Raw genomic sequence first — 13,410 nt, 5'->3', positions numbered from 1 at the left:
CAAGTATCACAACATATGTAGTATAGTAATCAAAGTACAACAACCATTGCATTAATACTAATAGTTTTACATAGGTTGCATTTCATAGCAACATCAAAGTAATATAAAGAATAATATAGATGCAACTTGGTACTAGGTTGACTTCACAAAAGCTCCCGGGATTTACCTGTCTATCGTTGACCTGAGAATACAAGTTATTTTGAAAGCGAGTATTAGCATTTTATAATGCTGGCGAGTTCATAAGTATTTAGTGTCATTTGTATAAATTCACATTTTTATTCCAAATAACTTTATGAAAGATAGTAGTTTAGAATCTATGGTGTCTTAGCGTCTTTTCCAGAAAATCCTATATTTTATAAATAAAATCAGTCTTCTACCAAGACCCGACAGACTTATGTTTTAAGAAGTAATTTTCCCCAAGATACTATAATTATCAAAATACGGTATTGACTTTAAAGAAAATATGGAAATATCACTAGTAAAAATACTAAGGGAAAATAATATATGCCTCAGTAGTAATACTGCTGACTAAAGCAAAAGAAATTGTAGACTCCAGGAGAGTATCCAATGAATGATACGCCTGGCTCAGCCTAACAAAAGGAAGCACAAACTCCAGACAGTATCGAATGAACGACACAACTAGCAAAGTCTAAAACAAGAAAATACAGACTCCAGATAGTATCAAATGAACGATACAGCAAGCAAAGTCTAAAACAAGGAAATACAGACTCTAGACAGTATCAAATGAACGATACAGCTTGCAAAGTCTAAAACAAGGAAGTACAATGATAATTCTTGTTACCTTAAGGCCATGAATTATAAGGTAAACATGGAGATACTCGTAACCATACTGATTGACAATAGAGTACTTGACGCCCTGCAAGCGTCGGAATGAATGTGACATTTGTCACCCTTTGGCTTGGTCAGCCGGGGACTGTAGCTAGTAGTCAGGGTGTGGGGGTGTCAGTCCCGTATAGATCTATACACACAATGCCCGCTCTCCCTCCAGGAGACTATGGTTACAAACTTGACAACGGGGAAATCCGTGTCCAGAGGATGCATCTCGTAATTTCGAATTCTATTATAAGTATTGGAATAATGATATAGACTCGCGAATGAACTGACTCGTTTGGAATTTTCGTACTAGAAAGAGTAAATAGAATCTCCTAACTATTCCTATAATAGTTACTATTGTTTCTGGTCTATGAATGATGACTGGAAGGATGCCCTTGCTACCCAAGGGAAATGAACTGGTCGATGGAAACCTTTATGTCTATACATGTATACATGATATATAACTAATGTTTAAACGACCTTCGGACGGATAACCGATACCCACCAGACCACATCCCAACGAGGAAAAGGAAATAGGGCGAACTAGCCTTCCTAAGTCTTTTAAACATTATTTATATAACTATACAAATACATGCATGCATTTAACGAAAGATCTATGAATGATGAATGGAAGGATGCCCTTGCTACCCAAGGGAAATGAACTGGTCGATGGAAACCTTTATGTGTATACGTGTATACATGATATATAACTAATGTTTAAACGACCTTCGGACGGATAACCGATACCCACCAGACCACATCCCAACGAGGAAAAGCAAATAGGGCGAACTAGCCTTCCTAAGTCTTTTAAACATTATTTATATGACTATACAAATATAGGCATGCATTTAACGAAATAAAAGCATAGAAGAAAACTCTGATGAAAACTTTGGAAAACCTTTACACATAAGAAATTTACGATTCGATATCAGTTTGTAAAACAAGTTTTGAAAATCTTTGGAATCCTTTGAAAAACCTTTCATAACAGCTTTGAAAATGTTTTTTATAAAAACATATTAAGTCAAGAAAGCCTTTTGAAAACCTTTCGAATACTTATGATAATCTAAAAGAGAAATTTATACTTTAACAAGAGTTGAAAGCGAGATTGGAACATCTTAAGCTGGATAAAACAGTTATCATGCAAAAATCTATTTTGCTATACAGTTATTAATCACACGTGATTTATCTAATAACTGTATAGATCAACTTGTATTCCCCCCTATAAAAGTAGTAAAATCATTTAAAAGGTTAATTCAGGGGTATGAACTCACCTGCTGTAAGTGGATCGGATGGAGGTATCGGTTGGGTGCTCGGTGTCAAGTGAAGACTTGAACACACTTAGTGACCTAGTAACATATGAAGGCATATGTTTACATACAATTAGTGTTTATAATACTAATTAAACACGTATAAGCATCCTAATGTGCGGAAAACATTTTGGTCAAGTGTCAGGAGGCTATTGGGTTGAAATAAGGGGGTGTATGGCCTAGTTAGGGAGTTTACTCTTCAAGAGTAAACTCTTTATGGAGATTTCAGCCCTAAGACCATATCCCCATGATTTTACGGCTGTAAAATCATGGGTGGTGTGTTATTGGATACCAAAAGTTCTTATATCACTTGTAGAATTATGCTATCTAGGGCATAGGAAAGGGTTAACGCTCCAAATGGACTATTTAAGGGAGTTCACGACTGTAAACCTAGAGTTTACAGCCGTAAACTCTCACTTGGTCTTTCTCTTCATGAATTTAAGGTCTTAAATGAAAGGGTATAAGGTTCTATGCATTTTTCCAACTCAAATGGGGAAGTTAGGGCATCATTCGGCTTCATTAAGGGAGTTTACAGCCCATGGACCAATTCTTGGGGGCTTTATGGCTGTAAACTCCTATGTCCATAGTTTCCTTGATGTTTAATGCCCCTACTTCATTGGTGGTTGATTCTAGACATTTTCCCAAGCCTTAGGAGGTGTTTAAGGGAAAATTTAACACCTTAAATGGTTTTCACGGTCCAAGAAGAGGGGTTTATGGTCCAACAGTGTTCTTGGGTCGTAGAATCATGTTTACCCTCCATATGATATGATTTTGGGGTTCTAAGCTCATACATGCAAGTCCACAAGTCATACCTAAGCCCTAGGAGTGATTTAGAAGGGTTTTAGGGCTTCAAAACCCTACTTATGGGTGTTTGTGGTCCAAGAGAGTTCTTGGGCCATAAACACATGATTTTTCCCTTTTTGGATGTCTTAAACATGAATTTGCATGTTAAATGAGCTAAACAACAAGTTAGGGTAGATCACTTACTAGTTTGGGGCTTGAAAGAGACGTTTTTGGATCGAAGGCAACTTGTAGAGAGAGAGAGTAGAGAAAGGGTGGAAAGGCTTCAAATGGAGTCCACTCACCCTTATATGGGGTTTGAGTTTGTGGCTCGGTGGAAATCTACCCGATACTGACATTAAACAGGGCTTTTGGTCGCACCTGATTAAATGGTCGTAATTTGACTTGGTGGTAACTAAAACTTTTCAAGGGAATATTGGGGGTGCTTCTAATTTGTTCCAACCCTTATGAAGTTATAATAAAAGTCTCATTTTAATTAATGTAATCCAAAAGCTTAACGGACAATTTAATCAAGCGAGTTTTATTAACGGAAGAAGAGGTTAAATTGACGGGATAAATTTCGGGTTGTCACATCATCCCTCCGTTAGAGGGAATTTCGTCCCGAAATTTGGTTTTAGGCAAGGAAGTAGGCATGAACAATCGGGTAGAGAGATGAGGGTACTTCCTACTCGGTTGGTCTTTGCGCTCCCAAGCGAACTCTGGCCTTTGCTTGGCGTTCTAACAAACTTTCACTTACGGGATGCGGATTCCGTTTCGTTCAGTTAGCGATTCCTACAGTTTCGTCTACGAAGTTAGGGTTCCCAATGATTTCTATCAAGATGAGTGGGGTTTAGAGAGTTACATCAGGCAATCACTTTTCAAGTCTAAGAAGTGGACTGATTTGGGGTTAAACTTATGGAATTCTGGAAGTAGTCGTGGTCTGACGAGGGTTGGACAAATTTTTGTAAAGGATCTCGGATGGTCCTAAGCTCTCGAAAAGGTAGAGCTTTTCAATACTTAGAACATAGTGTACTTCTATGGCGAGATCATCACTGGCGTGATCGCCATTTTGAAGTTCCAAACGTTCTCTTATACCGGGAGTGTAGTCCTTCAGGTTGGTTTTTAGAAGGTTCAGGTTATCCTCAGATTCGTTTTTCCTGCTGATTGGCCCTCAGAGGTTTTTCTGGTTCATCGGATGTATCGGCTATACTCTGGAATCTATTGGTTATGGGACATCTATCTTGATTTAGTGCAAAGATGGACCTGTACTCTTACTCTTGAGGTGTTTCAACGAAAACCCTCGTAGTCAGTGAGATAGGGTTTTACCAAACGAGTGTTTAGAAAATGTTTAACCTTTTCATCATCGTCTAGTTGACGCTTTCACGATATGATTCTTGTTGGGAAGAATCATGCTCTTACTTGCTTTGCTGATACATGAATAGCAAGCTCTGCTTAGGGTTAACTCAATCCTTAGAGGTTTTCTGAAGTGTTGGACTATCTCGGGAGGTGGTTCTACTATTTCTGTGTGAGATAGTATTCTTGGAACACCTAGTTGTCCGATGAATCTCTAAGATATGCCCTATTCTCTAAGGCGTCGGTTGATCTCAGTTGAAGAAAACGCGTGCTCTTGCGTAATCCGTCAACTAACAGCTAGACTGGTGTCAAGTCTATAATCTCTTCGGGATCTGGGTTATAAGGCTTAACGGAACCCACTTTCGTACTTTATTCAAGTATTCCTGGCTGCAGAGGTTATCCTGTGGTTCTTGGCATTCTAGTATCCACTTCGGAGAATGTAGTCTATCGTGTACAGGGCGACGGTGACTCCTTTCGCGTGGGGATGCGAAGTGTCCTAGGCATTACTCGTCAGTAACACAGTGGATGAAGTGCTTGAGTAGTGCGAGTGTCTTTTGCAACTACTCTTTCGATGGTTCTGAGTTTTCTCGATCTAGGTCAAATCTAGAGAGTATAAGGTTCCGTCGCTCGGAACTTCTAATTTCCTCATCCACTCTTCTCAACATTTTACTTATCGCAACTTCCAAGTTTCTGGGATATCTACTGAGATGCTTACTTCGTGGGATTAAGCGTGAATGGATGGCCGTAGTCAATGTCCTTGACTCTTACGACTCAGATTTATTTATCAACCGAGAGTGTTAGCTACTATATTGGTTTAACCAGGATGACAACAAATTTTGGATTTGTGGTCATTTTAGTAGTTCAACCTGCAGTGGTTCTCTTGACTCCAGTTCTTATTCTATGGGATAGGATGAAGGGTTTTACTATGAGGTTCGTGGTAGAGCTCATACTTGGTTTAACCACTAATGCTTGGTGTATGTAAGCCGTATATAATTGAGATCGACGGGATGTTCAGTTGTGCGACTCCACCCCATACCCACACCCAAACGAGGAATAGGGAGTAGGGAGGAAGCACACATCTTAAATATTTTTTATCTAAATTATATACCACTCTTATGCATATACTCAGTTAATAGTAGTCAATCCCATGAGTTCTTTCCTCTTGATTCACAAACCTGATTGTGAGGTGCTAAGAGTCTGTCTGGGGGAATCTACTGAGTAGGTTTTGGGTGGTTATCGTCCTCTGGAATGCCTGCGGTGTCTTTCGCTTTGGGTTCTATTTGTCTAAGGAAGGGTTGGTTAGCAACGTGCGATACCCTACTCAGGGTTATTTCAGAAGGTTTTAGATGAGGGAGACGAATGACGGATTGCATTAGGTTTTATTATTAAGTTCGGAAGAACTTTTATTTGCCGAAATGGCTACGGTGAAAGTACTTTTTACACAGCACTAGGAATTTACACATGGTTGCACTAAGTTGAACCATGATTGATAGAGGCGTCGAAGTTGGCATACATCGACATGATATAGAATGAGGGTCGATAGGGCCATGTGCTGAACGGGCACACATGTTCTTGGTGTCTCAGATTTCGTCCCGTGTATCACTGTCACGGATACTTGGACTGATAGTGTCACACCCCCAAACCAGAATGGCGGAAACGTTCGGGGGTGGATGACTTCACGTAGTATCATAACCATTGAATATTGTAAAGAAAGTAACACAACCATCACATATATAATAAAAACGTATGTTGTTGCGTTATACATAATAGCAAAAGAATATTACAATGAGATGATAAATGTTCCAAAATAAAACATCTTTAGTGTTTCCTTCTCCAAAAGCTGGTGGTTACCTGTATTACTGATTCCCTGAGAAATACAAGTGGTTTCGAAAAAGTGTCAACAATGAAGTTGGTGAGTTCATGAGTGTTTTTGCATTTGAAATGTATGTCCTTTTTGATAGTAAATCGATGAACGAGGTTTTCAGAAAATCCAATATTTTCTATAAATGATTTGAAAAGTTTCCCGTGTTGGAGTGCATTAGTGTTTTCCATGCTTGAATAATGGTGATAAAATTTGTATTAACAATAAAATGGAAAACTGAAATGCATGTATGAATCTCGTAAATCTAACTTGTTTTTATACTTTTATGTGAGTTTTATAACCATGCTAATGACATTGTTGGCCTGTAACAACGTTCTTCAGGCGTTGGAACTGTTATGACATTTGTCACCCCAGGCCTGCCGGCCTAGCTGTAGCTAACAGCTTAGGTGCGGGATTGTCAATCCCGTATAGATCTATACACAAGTATCACGCTCCCCCTACAAGGGATTATGGTATATAATACAGGACTTAATAATGCATACTCGAACGTACGTGAAGCTGTCTCACATTACTAGGTATAAACAGATTTACGATGATAAAAGACTGTACTTCTTTTGAAAGCATTTCATTTGTCGAGATGTATATGTAAAATGTATGAATCACTTGAATACTATGCTCATTATAGTTTGTCAAAAGTATGTTTCCATTTGGTAATAACAACTTGGTGATATAATATCCCTTTAAGACATAAAGTTATTTTTGTATCAACACTCTATAAGAACGATATTATAAAAATAATACTTTGATTTGTAATTTACTTGTATTCCCCCCCCCCCCCCCCCTAAAACGTGAAAAGAATTGAAAAGTAGGGTTATGAACTCACTCGTTTCGAAGAGAGAGGCTAGGGTTGAGCAGAACTTCGTCCGCGGATGGTCGCGTCGTCGGGCTCTTCGGGGATCTCTGCAGCGTAAATCTTTCGTCGGGGCTCGAGTGCGGAAACCGGGGTGAGGGAATGGTCTCTGGTGCTTGGAAGGGTGTGAGAGTGACTGAAGAATTGAGAAAGGTGTGCAAAGACTCGAGCTCATGCCTTCTATTTATAGGGCTGGAAACCCTCGTACGCGGCGCATACTTCCGGAGTACGCTGGGCGTACTCGGTACGCGGGGCGTTCTTGGTTACGCGGGGCGTAGAATGGCGTCATGGCTTACGACTCGGGTCTAGCTAAACGTAGCTTGGGCGGGCCGATGGGACTCGACTCTGGGTCTAGTACGCGGGGCGTACTCCCAGAGTACGCGGGGCGTAATCCCTGCTTCCGACTTCTAAATTCCATAACTTTCGCGTACGAGCTCCGTTTTTCGCGTTCTTTATATCCACGCGTAGGTGAGATTATGCTCTACAACTTTCATTTAGACTTCGTCGGCTAGTTTTGAATTTATTTTTAATGATATATTTTTAATAGGCCGGGCCTCCTAAAGTTCGTTAAAAATTCATAGGTTCTTTATTCGGCGTCGGTTTTCGTTTGTCTTTTTATTGTTTTATTACTACTGAGGAGATCTTCAACTTTCGTTTAGGTTGCGTTAGCTAAATAACACTCGATCTTCAATCTGAGTTTTTAGCCCTCTACTACCGTTACGAAACTTTGAAAATTCGTAACTTCTTCATATGAGGTCCAACTTGGGCGATCTTTTTATGCACGTTCACCTTTCAACGAGATCTACGACTTTTGTTTAGATACTTAAGGCTTAAAATGCATTTTATTGAGATTCTACTTTTTACGTCAAATAATGTTTTAACGTCGCGTCGTAAATATACGAGTGGTTATAATTTCTTCAATATAACCCGGTTTTGAGCGTTCTTTATGTTTTTGGAAACCTTGGCATGATATCTAATATTCGATGCATCCCAACTTAGATACTTGAACACTTTATTTTCGAGGTTAATTTCGTTGTACTTAGCTTCCAAGCGTTACAATGCTTTTGGAAAAATATAGGGTTGTCACATCATCCTCCTGTTAAGGGAATTTCGTCCCGAAATTTAATCTAAGATAGAGTTTACAGTTTTAGGAAAAAGATGCGGGTACTTTTGTTTCATCTGATCCTCGCGTTCCCAGGTGTATTCAGGTCCTCGCTTGGCGTTCCAGCGGACCTTTACAATGGGTATGCGGCTTTGTTTAGTCCTTTTGATTTCCCGATCCATGATCTCTACTGGTTCCTCCACAAATTGAAGGTTTTCATTTATTGCAATTTCGTCTAGAGGGACGACAAGGGTCTCATCGGATAAGCACTTCTTCAGATTCGATATGTGAAAGGTAGGGTGTACGTTGTGGAGCTCCTGAGGTAGTCTAAGTTTGTAGGCCACTGGACCGATCCTGGCAAGGATCTCGAATGGTCCGATGTATCTAGGGTTTAGTTTCCCACGTTTTCCGAAGCGTATTAAACCTTTCCAAGCCGAGACTTTGAGTAGGACACGGTCTCCAACTTGGAATTGCAAGGGTTTGCGTCTCTTATCTGCGTAACTCTTTTGTCTATCTCTTGATGCTTTTAGACGTTCTCGGATTTGAACAATCTTCTCCGTAGTCTCCCTTATGATTTCTGGTCCAGTGAGCGTGTTGTCAGTTGCTTGTCCTTTTGCTAGTTGCGTGTCCCCCACTTCGGCCCAACACAAAGGTGACCTACATTTGCGGCCATAGAGGGCTTCGAATGGGGCAGCTTTGATACTGGTGTGGTAGCTATTGTTGTACGAGAACTCGACCAATGGTAGATGCGTGTCCCATGCTTTGCCAAAATCGATTACGCAAGCTCTCAGCATGTTTTCTAGGGTTTGTATAGTTCTCTCGCTCTGGCCGTCAGTTTGTGGGTGATAAGCGGTACTCATGTCTAGTCTTGTCCCCAAAGCTTTTTGTAACGACTGCCAGAACCTTGAGGTGAATCTACTATCTCGGTCCGAGATAATGGATATGGGCACACCATGCAGTCGTACAATTTCTCTGAGGTATGTCCTTGTTAACTTCTCCAATTTATCCGTCTCTTTGATCGGTAGGAAATGCGCTGACTTAGTTAACCTGTCGACAATTGCCCAAATGGTGTCGAGTCCGCTTGCTGTTTTGGGTAATTTTGTTATGAAATCCATGGTTATCCGCTCCCACTTCCATTCGGGTATTTCTGGTTGTTGTAATAAACTCGAGGGCTTCTGATATTCCACCTTGACCTTGGCACATGTCAGGCATTTGCTCACGTAGGTAGCAATTTCGGCTTTCATGTTTTGCCACCAGTACAACTTCTTGAGATCGAGATACATCTTATCGGAGCCGGGATGTATGGAGTATCGTGTTTTATGGGCTTCGTCCATAATGATTTCTCTAAATCCACCAAACTTCGGTATCCAAATTCGATCCATGAAATAACGAATCCCGTTGCTCTTGGTCTCAAGGTTCTTATCCATTCCCCTTAGGGCTTCTCCTGTCACGTTTTCGGATTTCAAGGCTTCTATTTGGGCTTCCTTGATTTGCGTGGACAGGTGTGAATGGATCGTCATAGTTAGGGATTTCACTCGGCGACCTGAGTACTCCTTCCGACTGAGTGCATCAGCCACTACATTAGCCTTTCCGGGGTGATATCGAATTTCACATTCATAATCACTAAGTAGTTCTACCCATCGCCTCTGTCTCATGTTGAGTTCTTTCTGATTTAGGATATGTTGGAGGCTTTTATGATCAGTGAAGATGGTACATTTAGTGCCGTAGAGATAGTGTCTCCATATCTTCAGAGCGAAGACGACTGCTCCTAGCTCAAGATCGTGTGTTGTGTAGTTTACTTCGTGCGTCTTTAGTTGCCTTGAGGCGTAGGCGATGACCTTCCCTCTTTGCATTAAGACACACCCATGTCCTTGGTTTGATGCATCACAATAGACCACGAAGTCCTCCATTCCCTCAGGCAAGGTTAGGATGGGCGCACTACATAAGGCTCGCTTTAGTGTCTGAAATGCACTGTCTTGTTTTTCTCCCCAGTCGAAGGTCACATTCTTCTGGGTTAGGGTGGTAAGTGGCTTGGCAATCTTTGAAAAGTTCGGTATGAATCTTCGGTAATACCCGGCGAGTCCCAAAAATTGCCGGATTTCTGTAGGGGTTCTTGGAGTAGTCCAACTATCTATTGCCTTTATTTTGGAGGGGTCCATGTGTATTCCTTCTTTGCTTACAACATGTCCTAGGAAATCCACTTCCCGAATCCAAAATTCACATTTGGAAAATTTTGCGTAAAGTTTCTCTGCCCTTAATGTTTCCAGTACTTGGCGGAGGTGTTTGCTGTGTTCTTCCTGGCTTCTTGAATAGATGAGTATATCATCTATGAACACGATCACGAACTTGTCCAGGAAGGGACGACATACTCGGTTCATCAAGTCCATGAACACTGCTGGAGCATTCGTCAATCCGAAGGGCATTACCACAAATTCGTAGTGACCATAACGTGTTCGGAAAGCCGTTTTGGGGATGTCTCCTTCCAGTACTCGCAGTTGGTGATAACCAGATCTTAGATCGATCTTTGAGAAGTAGCTTGCTCCCTGAAGTTGGTCGAATAGATCGTCTATGCGCGGTAAGGGATATCGGTTCTTGATCGTGAGTTTGTTTAGCTCCCGATAATCGATGCACATGCGAAAGGATCCGTCCTTCTTCTTCACAAATAGGACTGGCGCTCCCCATGGTGAGAAGCTTGGTCTGATGAATCCCTTGCTCAGCAGCTCGTTTAATTGACTGGATAGTTCCTGCATCTCGGCTGGGGCTAAACGGTACGGCGACTTTGCTACAGGGGTAGCCCCGGGGATTAAGTCGATTCTGAACTCGACTTGGCGTTCCGGTGGAATTCCTGGAAGATCTTCTGGGAAAATATCCGGGAAGTTGCAGACTTCCGGAATATCTTTAATGTTTTTCGATTATCGTTTCTTGTCTACTGCGTGGGCTAGAAAGGCATGATATTCCTTACGAAGGTATTTCTGTGCTTTAATACAGGAAATGATTTGTAAACTTGAACTAGGTTTGTCGCCATAAATGACAAGAGATTCACCGTTTGGCAGATTTAGGCGAACAACCCTTTCATGGCAAAGGATATCGGCATGGTGAAGGCTTAACCAGTCCATACCGATGATGACATCGAAACTTCTTATGGAAATGGGCATAAGATCGACTCGAAACAAGCGCTCGTTTAAACTTAGTGTGCACCCTACATACAAATCGTTTGCGTGTTCTGTTTTACCGTTTGCCATTTCTAGAGTGAATATTTTATTGAGTGGTTGGGGTTCTTGATTAAGTAGGTGTTTGAATTTATGACTCACAAAACTTCTCTCCGCACCGCAGTCAAAAAGTATGCACGCATAAGTGTTGTTGAGTAGAAACGTACCCGTAACCACCGTGGGGTCCGCTATTGCTTCTCTCTGTCCTACTGCCAGCACTCTCCCCACACCGCCAATATTCCTTTCCTTGGGACAATCCCTCCTGAAGTGTCCAGTCTCTCCGCACCCATAACACGCCCGGCTTACTCCAGTGCCAGAAATTTGAGTGATTGGTCGTGCCGGTGCTTTACAGAAACGGGCTGTGTGCCCTTTCCTGTCGCAGTTCTTGCAGTGCATCTCGCGACAAATACCATGGTGATGGTAGTTGCACTTGCTGCACTTGGGCAGATTTCCTGCATATGGTTTTGTTGGCGCAGAGGTAGCAGGAGTTGTGGTGGGGGTAGTAGCAGCATGAACCGCAACCATTTGCTTCTTTGAAGGTTCTTGCGAAGTTTGCCCCTTCCTTTTGTTCCAAAATTTCTTCTTGTTGTTGTTGTTGGCATTGATCTCATTGTTGCTGTTCCCTTTGGTTGGTTCAGCCATAATAGCCGCGACTCCTTGACAGACACCATGATCAACAAGAGATTGCGCTAGTTCCTTGGCGATGGCGAAAGTCAAGGGTCTGGAAGCTAGCACACTTCCTCGAAGTTGGGGTGATAGTCCCCAAATGTATCTCTCAACCTTTTGGCTCTCCACGGTTAACATTCCTGGGCAAAGTGTTATTAAGTCACTGAACCTGTTGGTGTAACCAGCTATGTCCGATCCTACCATCGAGAGGTTCCACAGTTCCTGTTCAAGCTTCTGAATCTCGCCTCTTGGGCAGTATTCTCGAAGGAGCATTCTTTTCAGGTTTTCCCAACCCATGGAGTTTGCCACCACCAGGGTTAGTGTCTGGACGTGGCCGTTCCACCATGTCAGGGCGCGTTCAGAGAAAGTAAAAGCGGCGAACTTTACTTTGCTTTCTTCAGGACATGCACAGATTTCGAATACAGCTTCTGTTTTCTCTATCCATTGAGATAGAGCCAATACTCCCCCAGTCCCGTAAAAGGGAATAGGTTTTCCGTTGGTAAAGTCTTTGTAAGTGCATACCCCTGAACGGCTTTGACCTTGGCCATTTGTAAAACTGTTTGTTCCTCCCCCCGATCCGTTGTTGCTCATTTGAGCCATTGTTGCAGTTACAGCAGCGGTTACAGTAGTCTGGAACATAACGGTGTCCATAATTGGAGGAGGTGGTGGAGGTGGTGTTGAAGTTGAGTTTTTGCGTGTTGATCTACGAGGAGGCATGTTCTGGTAGAGAAAAATAAGAATGAATACTATAAGTTTCTAATGTTTTGACAATCATGTGTTAGTTGTAATTTGTTTTGACTTTAGTTTATGGTTTCAAGGTAGGCATAGAAATTTAAAACTCGTAATTTTTTTGAGAGGTATATAATAAGAAATACTTCATATTCATTCATATAGGTCACACTTGAGGTGTGTTACATTACATATCTTGTTCGGGAAAAATTTGACCCTCCTAGAGGTCTCCGATTGCAGATACTAAAGGGAAATAAGGGAAAAACTTTTATCCGAGATCCTAATCTATAACAAAATTGTTGGGCACCGAACAAGCTCTACTTGCGGCGTTTGGAGCTAGACTCGGCATCCGACCGTTTGACTCCCATCAGTCGCCTCTCGAGATCTGCTTGTTGTTCCTTCATCCCTCTTATTTCTGCCAGAGCCACTATCATTTGGTTCTGAAGTGTTCCCGTGTAGATTTGGGTATTCTCATGTAGTCCTTCCAAACGGCGGATGTCAGCGGCGTTACCTTGGGTAGCAGCATTGATTTCACGAACTCTGGCTGCTTGTTGGTCCGCCTGGTAGTTCTGGTTAGCTATAGCATTCACGACGACAGGAAGTGCTCGATCTGCTGAGCCTCCCCCACTGACGTTGTAAAAATCCCGACACATGCCGAATGGAGGGCGTACACCTTGTTGGCGGCTCCAGTAGTAGAG

This window comes from Lactuca serriola, chromosome 3 (assembly GCF_051521515.1).
Source record: "Lactuca serriola cultivar US96UC23 chromosome 3, Lser_US96UC23_V15, whole genome shotgun sequence".
Classification (NCBI taxonomy): Eukaryota; Viridiplantae; Streptophyta; class Magnoliopsida; order Asterales; family Asteraceae; genus Lactuca; species Lactuca serriola.
Note: the sequence above shows the minus strand (reverse complement) of the source record.